General features: G+C 42.3%; 1 long non-coding RNA gene and 1 pseudogene across 1 annotated transcript; both read left to right on the top strand.

Annotated features, from left to right (window-relative positions):
- Positions 1–10,563: 10,563 nt before the first annotated feature.
- Positions 10,564–15,617, top strand: LOC118117239. The gene is made up of 2 exons (XR_004697776.2): positions 10,564–10,625; positions 14,766–15,617. It is a non-coding gene; the product is annotated as an uncharacterized LOC118117239 (long non-coding RNA).
- Positions 15,618–15,913: 296 nt separating this feature from the next.
- On the top strand, positions 15,914–18,045 carry LOC118117319 (annotated as a pseudogene).
- The last annotated feature ends 419 nt before the right edge of the window (positions 18,046–18,464 follow it).

An 18,464-nucleotide genomic window follows, 5' to 3' on the forward strand; every position in this document is an offset into this window, starting at 1 on the left:
AAGTAATTATATTCTGGAGTAATTTGAAATAGCCGTGGAAAATGGCTCAACAAGCATCTAAGGAAAGCCCTCAGTTAGCTTTCGCGATCTTCACAAGAAATCGTAACCCAGGTGTATCATGACCAGACAAACAAAAAGTCAGAGGTGCAATGGAAAAAGCAACAGAAGCCCGCCATTTGGACTTTTTGGCCATATTGTGCTTTTCCTATTTTACTGATATTACTTGTCCCAGGGCTTTCATCAGATCCAACTTCATATGGAGAATCATCATCACAGCAAGATGGAGTAACTACCTCAAGATAATTACACCGTCCTGCGGTGTGACCCGTGGCATGGCGTCAAAGGATTTGATTGCTGCTCATCAAAACCACGAAGAGGTTCTGTATCTTGGACATACATGGTCCAATCGGAGTCAAGCCTGAGACATGTAGACAAGAGTCCTGGCCTGAGCATCTACAGAAATCATGACTTAAAATCACAGCGCCCCTGGTAGCAACAGGAAATGTCTTGTTTTGGAACGTCTTACACTTGGAGGTATTCCTCCTCACCCACTGCTCGCAACCATGTCAAAACTATTATCAAATGGGTTCAAGACATTGATAATGTAGGCATAACATTACTGTGACTTTTGATCAACGCCATAATAGTGGCGTGGCGTCAAAGTTCATCAACTGTGACACACGAAAGTATATAACTTCGGTGTTGGAGGTTTCAACCTCCCTTAAACTACATTTGTGTAACAACAGCCCCCTGCAGACATTCAGATGGTTTTAAGGAATGGGCGTGGCAAAATAACTGACTAGCGCCCCCTCGGTGCTTGCGAGGTTTTATTTAGGTATGGTGTCCTTTTCCATTTGCCGTGAGGATATGGGCTGCCACATATGGGTGGTGAATGCTGAAGCCTGTCCACATCCTCCACGCTGCAACAAGGTGGGTCTGGATAGAGGAGTTAGGGACGGCTGGAGCTGCTTGCCTCGCCACTCTGCAGCGGTAGCAGCTGAGTGCCCGACTGGTCATCAGGCTGCACCACTGCTGGCTGTGGTTATTCTCTTGGTGGGCTGAGGTCAGATCAGGGTGTGTGGGAGACACTGAGACTTGGAGATTAGTTCAGTCCCTGACATTCACTTCAGTTAGAAGCATTCATACGCTCCCCAATCCGGCACATTGCAAGTTTAGTTTTGAGTTGCTATAACCTGATTTAACTCAGACTTCCATGCTCGGAAAAACCACAGTCATCCTCTTTATTCTTAAACCTATTTTCTCAAATGAGTTGTCTCAGCAATTGTGAACCAGTCTTATTTTTTATCAATTTAAACTCTGGTAATGTAATTATTTTCCATCTTTAGAAATCTAAATGTGGATGCTTAGGATACTGAATACCTGGCCAATAGAATGTAGAAACCTTAAGGTTTAGTGTGTAGAATGTACAGGCAGCATAATGTTCCCCATGTGTTCAGTGTGAACCGCTCTTCAGCTTTTAGTTAGTTACTGTGGTTGTTACATATGCCACTACTGATATTTCTGTGAAGAGCTCGTATTGTTCGGTTTTAACTTCTTGGCTTGTGTGATGCTGCACTAAATCAATTTGCAACACAATCAGAATCAGATTTAGTGTCACTTCTATAATATTCACTCAGCGTACAGAGGTGATGAAGAAGAAAATGCCTTTCTCCACAGATCAGTCATACATAGTAAAAATTGACATTTTGAAAAAAGCAATAGAAAACAGGACTCAGAAGTCATTTGTATTGGAAGGTGACAAAGTGCTTTTGTTAAATGTATGTAATACAAACCATAAAACAAAATCGCAGATCCCAACTTTGGAGTGCTGACACAGATCAGACAGTGTTTATTCACATCCCACTTCTCCAAATGAAAAATATGTGGTGTATTCACAATTTATCTTAAGTCATTTGTTTTTCGCTGCGGAACAAATCCCCTGACAATGCACAAAGTATTATACAATGGACATGAAGGGGTAACGTGTTATAAGGAACTAAGTGACAGTTTAATGCGTTACACCAAGCTAAAACTAATACAATCAACACCAACAGCCCTAAGAAACATGTCCTACCTTCATGAAATGTACAATATTTATATAATATATGGCATTTGTATGGGGCTACGTGGATTCCACTCAGTGTACTAGGCATTTGATTTATTAATTAAGGCATTGCTGTATTTCAAATAAACACATTTCAGAGTACAACTGGGTGAAGATCTCTCACCTAGATGGAGCACAAAAATAAGGGAGCATCAAACTCTATGATTATATTTATATATACATTTCCAAAGTTGGAGGGCCTTAAATATGTTGAGAGGACTTTGATCATGTGATCCCAGAGAATAACTGTAAAAAAGCTTCTTTGTGTCATGTTTATTGTCATAGATTTAAACAGGTATTTTGGACTGATTGTATCTACTGAGTTGGTGCACCGTTCCTAGAGGTACTGCAATACAAGGTCAGTCAGTGGATTCAAGATTCAAGATTCAGAGTTTATTGTCAAATACACAACAATTACATTAAGCAGTCGCTGGCAATGAAATGCTTGGGTCACAGGCTCTCTTATAGCAATACTCGAATGTACAAGCAAAAAATATTGAATAAAATATAGAATAGAATATCAAAAATTTCAAATAGAAAATAAAATATATATATCTAAATATATATATACACCTAAAGAAAAAAAAACAATAAGTACAATTATGTGCAATAGTGCAAATATGCTAAGGTGCTGGTTTAGTGGGTTATTGCAGATTGGAGGAGTTTAAAGTCTTATGGCCTGGGGATGAAACTGTCTCTGAGCCTGGTGGTGCGGGCCCGGATGTGGTACGTCCCAGCCAGGCGGCAGCAGGCAAAACAGTTTATGGTTTCCTTTGATCTAGCTAGTCACATCACTTGGTGCTTTAACCCCTTTGTTTGAATTTCTTAATACTTTAGCTGAATTCCTTTATTGCTATTTAATTCCTTTAAACTCCTTTGCTTCCAATTCCTTTCTATTCTTTAGATGCTCTTTATCTCAGAAAAATAAAGTGAAAGAGTCAGTCTCATAACAATAAGATTGGTAGAACAAAGAAGATAAGAGATTTTCATGAGAATTTGGAAAACACATCTTGAACAGCGAAAATAACAATTAAGTAACACATTGAAACAAACAGTCGCAATGGAGATCACTGGGAGAGTGAAACAAATGGATATAGAGGTAGAGACGCTGTCCGCGTATTTGAGTCCTTTTACGAAGATCAGTGCAGAGCAGTGGGAGCTGTGAAGTCATACAAACCGGATGAAGCTACAACATTTATGTTTGGCAGATCTTCTGCTGAAGTTAAGTGACCGTTTCAAATGCCATTACAAAGCGTGTCCCCATGCACCCCTTGTCTGAGGAAGAAGTTCGGTCCATTCTGGGCGACACTCTCGCGACAGTCTTTCTCCAGGCACAACAAAGTCCTAGGTTTGGATAAGCCTCACAGACTTGGTTGTAGAGTGGCAGACTGTCAACTCCACCTTGTCTGCAAGCTCCACCTGTGTGGCTCACAGAAGCTATACCAACCCGCCTCATTAACCCGCTAAAGTCAGAAGATGATCTGTTATGCCTGCGAGACGTTAAAGGAAGATGCAAAATCAAACTCTTGCTCGAGTGTCAATCGCGCAGGCGAAGTCAAGACATTTCCTCAAGAGGAACAGGGCCTTCAGATAGTCCCATTCGGATGTGTAGGACCTCTTCAAGCTCCCCACTCTTCAGGAGTCGGCTCCAAGTCAGGTAGTTCCTCAGAGGGAGGTTCAACAACAAGCAGTATGGACAGTGGGAAAGTGCTTGTCCAGGAAACAATCAACAATAGTTTGACTGACATCACAGACTTCTTTAATGAGTTCAATGACAATATCTTTCTCCATTCATCGTTTTCTCCAGAGATTGATATGGCTTTAGATGAAATTATTGAGTCAATCAATAAGGAAAGCAAAAAATGGAAAGGAATCTCACAGCCAAACCTCTCAATCAGTAAAGGAATGAGGCGATCAATAGTCTTTTCATAAAGACTTTTGCCACAACGAGAACTTCAAATACTGACAGGGTCGCGAAAAATTCCAGGAGGAGACCAAAGTCAATGGGAGGCTGACGATGCAGTCATTGATGGCTAGTATTGACTGTGCTTCTGGAGAAGGAGAAGCCGGAGGTGGAAATGTGAAGAAGAGTTCTGCATTCCAAACACTGAAAAGCCTCCATCTGAAAAGGTTCTTGTATTCTGAAACAGCTTTCCAGATCTCATCTATGCGCATCGCACCTGGAAGGAATTCAGACATTAGTTCGGGTCAGTGAAAAAGGTGGCTGTTCCTGATGCACACAGGGGCATATATGCAAGAAATTCAGACCAGGGTGTTTGTTTTCTGTCCTTGATAAGCTAGTGGCTGAACAACCAAGTTAACTGCCACACAAAAAGGGTGTCAGAGGCTTTTATGGCCATGAGCGCTCACTGGAAACAAACAAGCAGTCATCATCATCAGAGGTCAGCAGCATTAGGAGAAAGGCTGGCAAGAAGCAGTCAACATCATCAGAGGTCAGCAGCGGAGGAATGAAGAACCGAAGAAGTCAGCACCATACAGTGTTCAACACAATTGAGAAGATAAAACAGAGACTTCATCATCAGAGGTCAGCAGCAGTGGTAAAGATCAGAGCGGTCCAGCACCAGCAGTGTTCCAGCAGATTGAGGAGAAAGGAGCGAAGCAGGCGTCATCATCGAGGTCAGCAGGAGGAAGAAAAGATCTAAGCGGTCAACGTCATTGGGGTTCAGCAGCATTGAGGAGAAAACAACCGAAGCAGTCATCATCATCAGTGGTCAGCAGCAGTGGAATAAAAGATCGAAGCAGTCAGCAACACCAGCAGTGGTCAGCGGCATTGAGAGAAAGATCGAAGCAGACAACATCATCAGAGGTCAGCAAAGGAGAACTCAGCATCATCAGACAGCAACTCCAGGGGAGAAGATTGCAAAGATGCTGGCAGCAATTCAGATGTAAAATGTGTATCGGTGTTCTGCTCTTGGACCAGCTCATCACACGAAACTACTCAGCAGGCAAAGGTGACCAGGACTGATGTCGACACCAACAGACACAAATCATCATCTGCTGGAGAGAATATGGGCGAGGTCAAAGACATTGACTCAACTTTTCAACCCCAACACAATCCTTGACGAGGTCATTTTCAGGAGTTGTGTGTAAAGTGGCCTTGTCCAGAGATGCTATTGGATTTCCTTTCTTTTGAGATCCAGAACTTGAGATATCAATTAGCTCCTCTTTGAAAGACGCCTGTGCAAAAGCCTGGCGTCTCCTCCACCAGAGCAAGGTTCTCTTCCTTCTTCGGAGATAAGAGTGGATGATGTTATTCCATTAGCTTCACTTTCAAATTTAAATATGTTTTCTCCAGGAGTGCTCCTATTGTCCCACATTTATAAAAATGAATAAAATGTATAAAATGGAATTATTTCTCAGTATTTATTCCACTCAGACTTAAGTCTTGTTGTGGCTTTTCTCCAAGGTGCTCCGGTTTCCACCTCCCATATTTAAAACAATTATTAAAAGATTCAAAATCGAATAATTTGTTATCAAGATTTATTCCTCTGAGACTAAAGTTTTGCTGTTTTACAAGCTGAAATTCACTGTTTCACAGGTGCAAGTTTAGTTTCTTCCTTTAATTCATCAGCCATCAGCACCTTCACCTGAACTTAGCTCCAACAAGCTGTATAAGACAGAGTAGAGTGACCTCATTATGGCTGGTGATCAAATAGCGATAGTAAGCATCTAACTGTCAGATATTTTTGAAGATAAGACACAGTTGCTGCTGACTATCACCGTAAATCGATACAGTGTTACTTGATTGTGTTTGTCTTAATTTTGAAGGGAAATTTGAGATCTCAACTAATTCAATTTTGGAGTTAAATTTCTGCAGGAAGATGGAAATATTACAACTGCAACATATTTTTATATCTCACGTAAAAGCAAGAGAAGAGTTTATATGATTTAATATATAGGATAAGATGTAGAATATCCCTTTATGCGTCTGAAGGTCTTCTGCACAAGTACTACAAAGAAACATTAGATGTCAGCAGGTGTTAGGGGCCACCAATGGATATTTAGGGACATAACTTCAGTTGTGCACCTTAGCGTCTGCATGCAAGTGTTTTGACCTTCTGATCAATGATACAGACGAACAGTGCAGCTGAGGATAAAGGTAAATCTGACTGGCTGCCAGGTATTATGGCAGTATGAAGCCATGTGGCTGCTCAGTGAGTCAGACATCATTATCTCTTTAGCCCCTTTTTAAAAACTAAACTCTGTACCATTTTAGAACATAGGACAAGATGGAGAATATTCCTTATACGTTTGACTGCAGCAATTAATGCCTTGCCAGTTGATGTTGCGGATGTTAGTGACCACCAGCGGATGTTGGGACATATCTTGATTGCACCTTCGCGTCATCAAGTGTTTAAGGCCTTTTAATCACAAGACATCCTCTCTTTTAAGGTAGGCCCACACAGGTTGATCAGACCTGGGTGCATGTCTATGGGGCCCAGTTGGGATCTTTCCTCTGATCCAGAGCCATTGGCTGCAGCGTTCTGCAGTGTGTGATGTTTCTTTTATGGTCCGAGCGCAGGGCTTGTCAGTGGATCTCCAGATCTTTGTGCAACCTAATGGTGCAGCCAACTTTCCACAGGGCAAGCTGTGCTTTCCAGCCACATTGCTGTGCCTCAAATGCAAGTCTACATACCACAGCCTTTTCTCTCATTTGCTTCATCAACATTATCACCTGGTCACTGTCAATTCCTAAAGTAGGCGATGCACAGGGTATTAGAACCAGATTATCAGGTCAAGTGTTAGGGTGGTAGTGACAATATGTGATGGACACAAGTCACTGGCCCACATTCACCAGCATCTCCCAGTCTCGGACTTGCTCCAACTGACCACTACTGGCGTGGAGGAGGCCCTCTCTCCTGTTCCCTCGCGGATAAATGTTTGTCCTTTAAACTGCATTCGATGTTTTGGATGGCAAGGCATTGGTAGCAGTTCACTTAGTTTCAGTGTTGCTGCAAGGCATTGTCTGGTTGTGTATCAACGTATACCTACCTTAGGAGATACTTATTTTACAACCAGTGAGGATGTGCCTGACCTAGCGTAATAATAATGTTAGTTAGTTGTCTCTATATGAATCCATTCATGACACAAAATGACTCAAAGTGAAGCCGTCGACTTAATGATCTGATTATTTTACAACCGTAGACCATACAACAATTGACAGTCTGAAATAAAGATATCAAACTGAACAAATTTAACTTTTAACATTCTTTAGTTTTCAACATGATTCTAAGCTGACTTCATGTTGTCATTTGATGCTAGTGTTAACCTTTAAACTCTGATGTTGGACAACATACTGCAAATGTGAAGAGGAAAAATCGGACATTAGCTTTAAGAAGAACAAACAAATTCAGATTAAATCCTGTAATTCCACAGGCAGACACTGGTTATTTCGTTGATTTACATTCACAAAAAGAGCCAATGAGCGCCGTTTGTTACATGGAAACATAACATTTTATAAGTTTTAGATCTTTTTCAGAAAGGCACTTGATCAAATTCTTGTTGCAAATTATCAACAAGATTATTCTATTTAGTAAAAGGCATAAAAAAAAAGACACATGAGAAAAGACATGGAGGGTGTAAACAAACATGAACAGACCATTTCAAACTTTGAATCACAGAACAAAATGGCAATCACACATTTTCTATCAACACAGTGATGAAAAGGAAGTTGTATTTCTGATGATAGTTTAAGAACTTCAATGTAAAGTTAAAGGTCGAGAGTATTAAAGGGCCCTGCGCTCCTTGGATGAATCAACATGTAGGTGAAGCAATGGATTCTACTTCTAATCTACAAAACTTCTGCTTTAGCAAATGGAGGAAACGAGCAATTATTTGTAACATTTCAAGTAGTGACAACGGAATGAGCAGAAAGAGACAAAGATACTTTAGCAATATGAGAATTCATTATTATTCTAACCCAAATGAATTGGCTTTTGAGGATTTAACATGCTCAAGGTTGTGAAACTTTGTGAGAATTAGAAATTGGTGAAAATGTACGTATTCTGGAGTAATTTGAGTAGAGTGGCAAAATGGCTCAACAGCATACTAGACGCAGCCCCTAGGTTTTCCCTTTGACGATCTTCACAAAAAACGTAGGCCAGGTGTATCGTGACGGGTCATACAAAAAGGCTCAAGGAGCATTATGAAGCATGACGGAAGCCGCCATTTTGCATTTTAGTGGCCATTTTGTGTATTCCACATTTTCTTTGACGAACTTGTCCCAGGGCTTTCATCTGATCAACTTCAAATTAAGATGAGTGTCATCACAACAAGATGGAGATAAAAACTAACTCAAAGATCGATGTTTGATTACACGAGGTTCTGTATCTCTTATTTGGTCCAATCAGAGTCAAACTAGACATGTAAGACAAGAGTCCCGGCCTGATAGCATCTACACAGAAATCATGACTTAAAATCCTGGCGCCCCCTGAGTATGAAAGCAGGAAGTGTCTTGTTTTTGCATGTCTTACACTTGGAAGTATTCCTCCTCATACACTGACATAACCATGTCCAAACCTGTGTCAAAAGGGTCTCAAGACGTGATAATGTAGGCATAAGATTACTGTGACTTCAGTGTTGCCACCATAATAGTGGCGTGGCGTTCGATTTCAACAACTTCGCGACACACGAAATTGCTGTAACTTCAGTGTTCATGCTTCAGTCTCCCTCAAACTACATTTGTGTATCAACACCCCCTGAAAATATTCATATGGTTTTAAGGAATGGCGTGGCAAAATAACTGACTAAGCGCCCCCTAAGTGCAGCCCCTGTCCTACGATTGGCCGACATGTTAAAAAATCGATAGGGACATGTGTCATTTCATAACAAACAAATAAGTCTCTTGGACAGATATGCTAGACCAAACAGGAAGTCCGCCATTTGCATTTAGTGGCCATTTTGGCCATATTCACATTTTACTTTGGCAGCACTTGTCCCAGGGCTTTCATCAGATCAACTGAAATTGAGATGAGTGTCATCACAGCTCAAGATGGAATAAAAACTAACTCAAAGATCGATGTGTGACCGTGGCGTGGCGTCAAGAAGTTTGATTACACGCCGTCAAAACACGAGGTTCTGTTTCCGGACATACATGGTCGATCGAGTCCAAACTAGACATGTAAGACAAGAGTCCCGGCCTGATGACATCTGCAAGAAATCATGATAAAATCACAGCGCCACCTGCCTTGAAGTGACATGTTTTATACTTTGATGTGAACTATATGGCTGCTTTACAATAAACAGCTCAAATGAGCTCAGTCAAGTCATTGGATCATGGTCAGAATTGTAACATTTCCTCAAGCCGTGTAAACATTGAGGTGCGGCGAAGGATCATCCTTCGCCAAAGGGAGGCGATGTTGTCATAACTCCACTGTACATTGTCCTATCACTGCCAAACTTCTGTCTCATGATCAGAGACCAAGCCTGGGTACAGCTCTGTGTCAATATTTCCTCAGTGTTATAGCGCCACCTGCTGATTAAGCCCTTGAAACAGGAAGTACTTTGTGAATCACTCTGCATTCAACCGGCCCCCAAATGCTGACTATAATCACAATCCCTGACCCTGAACAGCTCCATATATTAATATTAGTGCAGGGGTCATAGCGCCACCTACTGATCAGTGCTGATAATTAAGTTGTGGTAACATTGTCAAATGACACAAAATTGCTCAGCTACATCAGAGCCCCTACTTGAACAGATATATTAGTCTGTAGGTAATAATAGTGATAGCGCCACTACTGGCAACAGGAAGTAAGCTTTGTTTCACAGCTATCACTCGATTTACATAAAATGTTCACAGTGTGATGTGCAATTGATAGCGTGGACCGTAATGAGCAATTGGCAGGCAAGGATCGAGCAGCCATTGTGGGCGCTTGGGAAGTGAAGCGTTTATCTTGCTGCAGTCATCGCACATGCTGGCAGCCGGAGGCATGCGCTTCGTCATTGATCGCTCTCTCCACCGACCGCAACAGGCTTCGAAATGCGTGTGCTCGGGCCCGTCAGTGCTACAATGTAGCCCTAGTTTAACATAATTCCTCTTCATACATAACATGAATCCATTCATTAATTAATTTGTGACATTTTAAATATTCAGCTACTTGTTAAAACACATCTGAGTTTAGTTCTGGATTTCCTAAACTGATCTGCAGGACAGAGACCGGGTCCAAATAATCTATTTTTACTGAATCAGGACTCGTTTTTAGTCCAACATGTCTGATTTCATATTTATCTTCCATGTTATGAGTCTGTGTGTCATGAATATTTGTTTGTTATTTTGAAACATGAACTCAGTTTAATTTACAGTTAAGTTTTATTCTTTATTCAGGTTGAAGGGCTGCAGACTGTCAGAGATCAGCTGTTCTTCTCTGGCTTCAGCTCTGAGATCAAACCCCTCTCATCTGAGAGAACTGGGTCTGACTAACAACAACCTGCAGGACTCAGGAGTGAAGGAGCTGCTTGATCTAAAGCAGAGTTCAGGCTGTCGACTGGAGACTGTGAGGTCAGTAGATGGTTGGAGTCAGTCCACGCTGCTTTCATCAGTATTTCACTAAACACAGTCAGTATCACAGTACAGATCCAGGGTCTGTGCTACCAAGCAGGATTTGTGGTTATCAGGTTAACTTCAGGTTTAGTTTCTTCAGTCCTACGAAGCTTGTCCACTTCTTAACGGGGTTAATCACCATGGTAACTTATGATGAACGGCTAACCTGCTCCAGGTTAAGTTGCAGATCAACCCGTATAAAAGCTCCGCCCACTGACCACAGTGACTCTACACTGATGTGTGGTGCACACTCTCCTTAAAGGGAAGGATAAGGGACTTTTAAATCAACGTCTGGTTGGTTAAAGGGGACATAGCATGCAAATTCCACTTTGTTAGTGCTTCTACACTTTAATGTGGGTATCTGGCATGTCTACCAACCCAAAAACTCTGGGAAAAAAACACTCGCGCGTTTTGTTATGGTTCCTCTAAGTCAGAAACGTCATGCTTGAGTGACTCGATTGAGCTTCCTGGGTTTTGTGTCATAACAAGGCACTGGAAGTCTCCCTACATGGCCTTGGCCCCCAAACACACAGAGCCCCCCCACTCGTTACGCCGGGTTTACACCGACGCGGAAGCGCCGCTGCGAGGCAGCGCAGCGCCGTTCTCAGCACGCAGCCGCCTGGCTGTTCACACGGAACGTGCATTTCTCCGCTGGTCAGCCCCATAGACTGTATATATAAGGTCAGCCCGCGATTCTGCTTTCTCCGCTTGTTGTTGTACCCGTTGAATGTCGGGGTTCGGGGTAAATGATGGTTCATAGCCCCCCACCCTCTCTTTCTCTCTCTGTCTGTCTGCTTGTGTGCTTGTAGTGGATGGGCAGAGGGGACATTTAATTATGTGATTGGGAAAATAAAAACTCCAGGACAACAGAAGGGAATACAAAGTATGGGATGCATATTTGATAATTTATATCATATAAAATATGTAATTTATATTGTTTAAAATCATGGGGGAGGGGGAGGGGGAGCTGGCTCATTAGCATTTAAAGGAACAGGCACTCAAAACAGGTCACTCTGTGGAGGGCTGTTTTATACAGGGTAAAAAGGGTGCTGTTTTATATGATCCTTGTGGTATTTTGACCAAAGTATGTTACAGACATTTCATTAAGACCCCAAGGAACCATATCAACTTGTGGTAAAATGGGCATGCTATGTCCCCTTTAAGTTGATCTCTCACTCACCCAGTACATCTCAATCTCCAGACTCATCCTGTAACCAAAACACCAAATGCACTCAGTCAGCTTCCTGAAAATAGGTCCATGTATTTTTTATTGAGTAGTGATGTCAGAGGTTTCCACCACAGTGTGTGTCCTCAGAGTCAGTGTGTATCCTCAGTCAGTGAGTCAGTGTGTGTCCTCAGAGTCAATGAGACAGTGTGTGTCCTCAGAGTCAGTGTGTGTCCTAAGAGTCAGTGTGTGTCCTCAGAGTCAGTGTGTGTCCTCAGATTCAGTGAGTCAGTGTGTGTCCTCAGAGTCAGTGTGTGTCCTCAGAGTCAGTGAGACAGTGTGTGTCCTCAGAGTCAGTGAGTCAGTGTGTATCCTCAGAGTCAGTGAGACAGTGTGTGTCCTCAGAGTCAGTGAGTTAGTGTGTGTCCTCAATGTCAGTGAGTCAGTGTGTATCCTCAGAGTCAGTGAGTCAGTGTGTGTCCTCAGACCCACATCCTGGGATTCAGACGTTTCTCATCAAGAAGCTTCTTCACTCCACTCGCCTTGTTAGTAAACAACAGATTCAGATCTCGTGGCACTGAGTTATTATCTCGTTCACACACGTTATTATATCGTGGTCATGCAATATATTTTCTACCAAATGCCACCAAGGGGCGCTGTAACTTACACACAATCACAGATATTTTACCAGCTGTTCTTCCTGCATTAAGCAGCTGAGTTTCTTTTATTCTGGATCATGTGTTTGTTCTCCCCTGTTTTTTATTATAGAACAGTTTCATCCTCGTTGTGAAATATGAGGCTCTGCTGTCAGTCAAACTGTCCATGTCTGTGATTGGTCATACACAGTTAACTCTGCCCCTTTTATGTGGACATGCTCAGATCTTGTTGAGGAAAACCTGAGTTAACTTAACGAGTTGATAACCAGCATCATGTGATCACTTAGCCTGACTGTGTTTGTTAGGTTAAGTTGAGCTGGATCTCAGAAAGATCTCCTGGATATGTTGAAGTGGCTTCTGTCGAGTCCGGTCCCGTCCGGACCGGACAGCGTCGTGTTCGTGGATTCGAGGTTCAAGTGGGAAAGGCAATGATTTAGACAAGTTCCATGTTCAAAAGTTTCACAGTATCAAGTTTATTGTATAAGAACAATACTTACAGAGAGTCTCTGGGGTTCTGCCGGACACGTCACCAGGTTCTCTGGATCATGTCGAGAAGAAGCCCCGTTTCTTCCGAAGTCCACAGTATATATAATAAGACCCAGGGTGCGGCACAGAGGAGGTCCTTCTTTAGGAGACTCAGTTATTGGTCTAATATATGCTGCTTCCTCAATGTACAGCGGTGCAGATTCTTTACTTCAAACCGTATTTTACTATCAGATTGCCACGTGTTCATGTGCTTGGTTACCAGTCAGTTGCTATGCCTGGTTCCTGTTTTGTCGCTCTCTCTGAGGTTGTGACCCTGCCCGTTCTGAGTCAACAGTCTAGACATCATTCTAAGAAACTAACAGTTGTAGCATAAGCTTATTCAAAGTACTGTCTGGGTATCAAGTTCCTGTTTCCACCTCTCTGTCTCACAGTTTGTTTGAGGAACCAACTGTCATAAACATGTTGTTTCAGTTACACAGGCTACAGTGACAGTTTATACTTTGTATTATGCACTATTGATTATATGGACTATACAGCTGATATTATTCATAGGATACAGGTAAAACATAGATATCTCAACACTTCGTAGTTCAGGCCTCAGTGTTTCCTCAGCGAAGCTGTGAGAGGAGAATGATGACAGACGTCAGGATTGGACCGAAACACAGAGAGAGAACAGTCGGCCAATCAGACGAGCCAGAAGCTGCTTGTGATCATTTGATTGAGCTGATGTGAAGATGACAGTTGTTGTTGTGTTCATGTGAACAGGAAATTAAGCTGGACCACAGCTGACAGCCTCACACGATGAACAGAGACGTTGTCGTCTTCATCTGATCTGAGACAGTTTGTTCTCTCACTTCATCAGTGAAGAACTGTTTGTTAAGGAATTGTTGACCATCCTCATACACTAAATCTGTTCACCATGAAGAGAACAGCCCGACTCATTCCACAGATACTCCCTTCTCTCTAAGCAGTACCCAAGGTCAGGTTAGAGATCAAGGGCCAACTAGCAGTACATTGTAGGATCTACGCTCATGGACTTTCATATCTAATTCAGATGCCCAGACAGAGAAGCACCTATTCTTTTGCATATGACATCAGTGGCTAGACGTAAAGGTTAGGTATGCATGCTTTTGTGGATGTGCTGTTGGGATGGGTGACGCAAGGTGAGGGAGATATACTGGGATGCTGTGGGAGACATCTTCAGACTTATGGGTGACAATTGATCATGATACTCTGTTAGCGTTTGTATATTGTTTCACCTTCTGGTCTCCTTGATGCATCAAGTCTACATTAAATTCTCCTGCATGAGACATCAGCTGCTGCCTGAGTTCTCCTTTCACCAACTTCCAGAAAACTTCCATCACACTGATTAGTTGGATCTTTGTCACAGCTCTGAGATCAGTGTGACTGAAGCCTGCACATCAGTGGCTCTCATCATCACCATGGTAATCAAGAGCTCTTCATACAGACCAGAACCTCTGCTGAGGTCCATCTGTCTCATCTGTTCACAGTTTGTCAGAAGCAGATGTGCATCAACACACAGTGAAACATGGCTTCACCTGTAACAGCAGTAAATCCACCTCTCAGGTGTCCACTCTGCACTTTGACATGCAGAGGAAACACACTTAACTCTTTGCGTGTTCATTCCAACACGAGAACATGAAGCAGAGAGGAAGCTGCTCCACCTCTGAACAGGACTGAAGTCCCTGCTGCTCTTTCTACTGGATGTGCTGCATCACTGACTCACAGCTGATGAAGTGAGTAAACGATGATGTCTTCTTCTCTCAACAGATGGAGCTGGTGATCTTTGTGAAGGGGAGTGTGAAGAGGACAGTGTGTGTGGACGGAGGCTGAGCTGTGTCCTGATGATCCACAGAGGCTGAAGCAGAAGCAGCTTGTGTGTAGTCTCCAATTTACACAACCCCTAATCTGCATGTGTTTGTGAGATGAAGCCGGAGCACCTGTTTAAAACACGGGGAGAACGTGCAAACTCCACACAGGAAGACCCCATCTGAACCGGATTCAAACCAGGAACCTTCTTGCCCCAATTGTTTTTATTCACATGAAGAATATGTTTATTGAAATGACACAACACAAGCAGAATATATAAACACTCATCACATATAATCACATAGAATCACATATAGTGTATTTAAATTTGCCTTTATTGTTTTCCACCTTTGTCCCTCGGTATATCTCCGTGTGTGTATAACCACATTCTGTGTATATGTTTGTTTATGAGCTTAAAGTTCCTGGATTCACGTCAAAAATTGATTTAGTTCGACACAAATTTAAACACATTTATATCACTTTGAGTTTAAAATCTGAGTTTTGACTTTGACACAAAAGATCAGGTTTAGTTTAGGCCAGGTTTAACTTTAGGTTAGTTTAACCAATACATCAAACATTTCATCAGCCTGAATAAACACTGATACATTAAAAACATTAAGATAATTATCTACCATATTTCTTTACACATTTTATAATCTCAGGATGGACATTGTTTTTAAAGTGTTTGTGAAATCCAAAACATTGCAACCGAGAGTAACACACAACATAATTAAATGTGCCATAGAAAATAAAATTTATGAACAGACGAAATATTGCAAATCAAACAGTGAGTTCAGTAAAATGTCAACATCACTTTGCTTGTGGAACAATAATTACTCATGATTTCATTGAAATTTGATTCACCTTTAATTAGCATCTGTCCTGCATAATACAATTAAAGTGGTTGTACTGAACTTCATTTTATGTGTTTGTAAGCAAAACAACTCAAATGAATCCCATTTTAATCTTCCAGTTTGTGCTTCGTCAGTTGAAAGATTCAAAGTTAGCTCCTTTCCCAAAGGCTGCTGAGAGCTAATTAATCGTGTTGGCATCTGATCGTGGATAGTGGTAGTGGACCATGGTCGTGTTGGCAGCTGAAGTGGATCCTGATGGCAGCAGAGGATCATGACGATGGATTGTGGAATATGGTGGCATGTGATCGTGGTGGCTGCTAACCGTGGACTATGATTACAACAAGACTGCTTGATGTACAATATGTCTCCTCAGATACTCAACCATTACTGACAATAATCCATTAATTCATTGACCTTCAGTTATGCTACAAACTGTTTATTCTAATAAATGTTGTAAATTCTCATATCTTTCTGATCTTTCTGTTCTCTGTTACACGTGGCATCTATTGCATGTCTGTCCGTCCTGGGAGAGTGATCCTCACATGTGTCTCTCTGAGGTTTCTACCTTCTTTTTACCCTGTTAAAAGGTTGTTTTTTTTAGTTTTTCCTGACTTGTTGAGGGTTAAGAACAGAGGATGTCACACCTTGTTAAACTCTATGAGACAAATTGTGATTTGTGAATATGGGCTATACAAATAAACATCTAAACAGTGTGGCTTCAAAGGCAGCTGCCTTTAAATTGTGTGACAACACTGCTAAGAGGTAAGACCATACTCTTGCTCTTTTCAATAGTGTTAAAACGTGGTAAAATCCATTTCTGTTCAGAGGAAGTGAAACTATTCCACAGTCACTGGCACCAGGTGAAATGGAGCAGCAAGAAAATCTGCGCTGGACAGCGCAAGATTCTGCTGTTCGATCTGTCTGGATCTACTGAATGGTCCGGTGACTATTGGCTGTGGACACAGCTACTGTATGAGCTGCATTAAATCCCACTGGGACAATGAGGATGAGAGAGGAATCTACAGCTGCCCTCAGTGTAGACAGACCCTCACACTGAGGCCTGTCCTGGGGAAAAGCTCCATATTAGCTGATTCACTGGAGGAGCTGAAGAAAACTGGACTCCAAGGTCCTCCTGCTGATCACTACTATGCTGGACCTGAAGAAGTGGCCTGTGATGTCTGCACTGGGAGAAAACTGAAAGCTCTCAAGTCCTGTTTGGTTTGTTTGGCCTGTTATTGTGAAAAACACCTCCAGCCTCATTTTCAATCAACTCCATTCAAGAAGCACAAGCTGGTGGAGCCCACCGAGAAGCTCCAGGAGAACATCTGCTCTCGTCACAATGAGGTGATCAAGATGTTCTGCCGTCTCTGCTCTGGGGATGAACATAAAGCTGCAGCAGAAAGGACTGAGAGGCAGAGAGAGCTCAGGCTGAGGAGAAAAAAAATCCAGCAGAGACTCCAGGACAGGGAGAACATCACTGAGAAGATCTGTGGTGGAGAAAAGAATCTCTAATGTGAAGCAGCAGATCAGATCCCAGCAGGAAACTGAAGTGAGGCTTCAGGAGAGACTGGAGAAGGAGATCACTGAGCTGAAGAGGAAAGACGATAAACTGAAGCAGCTCTCACACACGGAGGATCACAACCAGATTCTACACCACGACCCCTCACTGTCACCACTCAGTGACTCGACACACTCATCCAGCATCAGTATCCGTCCTCTGAGGAACTTTGAGGACGTGAGAACAGATGTCTCACAGTTCAGAGGTCGACTACAGGACATTCTGAGTGAGACACAGACAAAGATTTTAAAGATTGTGTCTCAAATACATGTTTAACTGCCACAACCAGGGGCCAAGACCAGAGCTGACTTTTTTAAATATTCACAGGAAATCTCAACGGATCCAAACACAGCAAACAAACGTCTGCTATTATCTGAGGGATACAGAAAAGTTAGATATGTGAGACAAGACCAGTCTTATTCTAATCACTCAGACAGATTAAGTGATTGGCATCAGGTTCTGAGTAGAGAGAGTCTGAATGGACGTTGTTACTGGGAGGTGGAGAGGGGAGGCGGAGGACTTTATGTAGCAGTCACATACAAGAATATCAGCAGAGCAGGGAACTCATTTGAATGTATTTGGATCCAATGATAAATCTTGGATGCTATGTGGTGGTGGAAACAGTTATAACTTTTATTACAACAGCATCAACACACCAGTGTCAGGTCCTGAGTCCTCCAGAGTAGGAGTGTACCTGCATCACAGTGCAGGTGTTCTGTCCTTCTACAGCGTCTCTGGCACCATGACTCTCCTCCACAGAGTCCAGACCACATTCACTCAGCCTTTCTATTTTGGAGTTTCGATTTATTGTCATGGATCCACAGCTTAGTTGTGTAAACTCAAATAGACTCCAGTCAATAAAAGCAGTGATTTAGATTCTGTGTTTAGATCTTTAACTTCTGTAGTCGATCTGGCCCTAATCAGCCGTCATTTTACCGGCCAGAAAATCCTAGCCTGCTCCATCTGCGGTGCTTCCTCCCACACCACCTCACTCTGTCCAAGAACTGCGATACAAGAATTGTCTTCCTCAAGATCTCAGCCTCAGGCCAAACATCCAGCGTCCACTTCATTTATCCATCCTTCACAGCGACAGGTACAATTCTCAGGCTTAAATTTAGCAACTTGCAATAACTTCAATGAGAATGTTTGTACATATCCAAACTGTAAATTCATGCATATATGTAGTTGGTGTGCAGACAGTCACCCACGTTCTGTGTCCCAGGAGGCTCCGTCCTGCAAAAAATCAGG

This window comes from Hippoglossus stenolepis, chromosome 11, assembly GCF_022539355.2.
Source record: "Hippoglossus stenolepis isolate QCI-W04-F060 chromosome 11, HSTE1.2, whole genome shotgun sequence".
Taxonomy (NCBI): Eukaryota; Metazoa; Chordata; class Actinopteri; order Pleuronectiformes; family Pleuronectidae; genus Hippoglossus; species Hippoglossus stenolepis.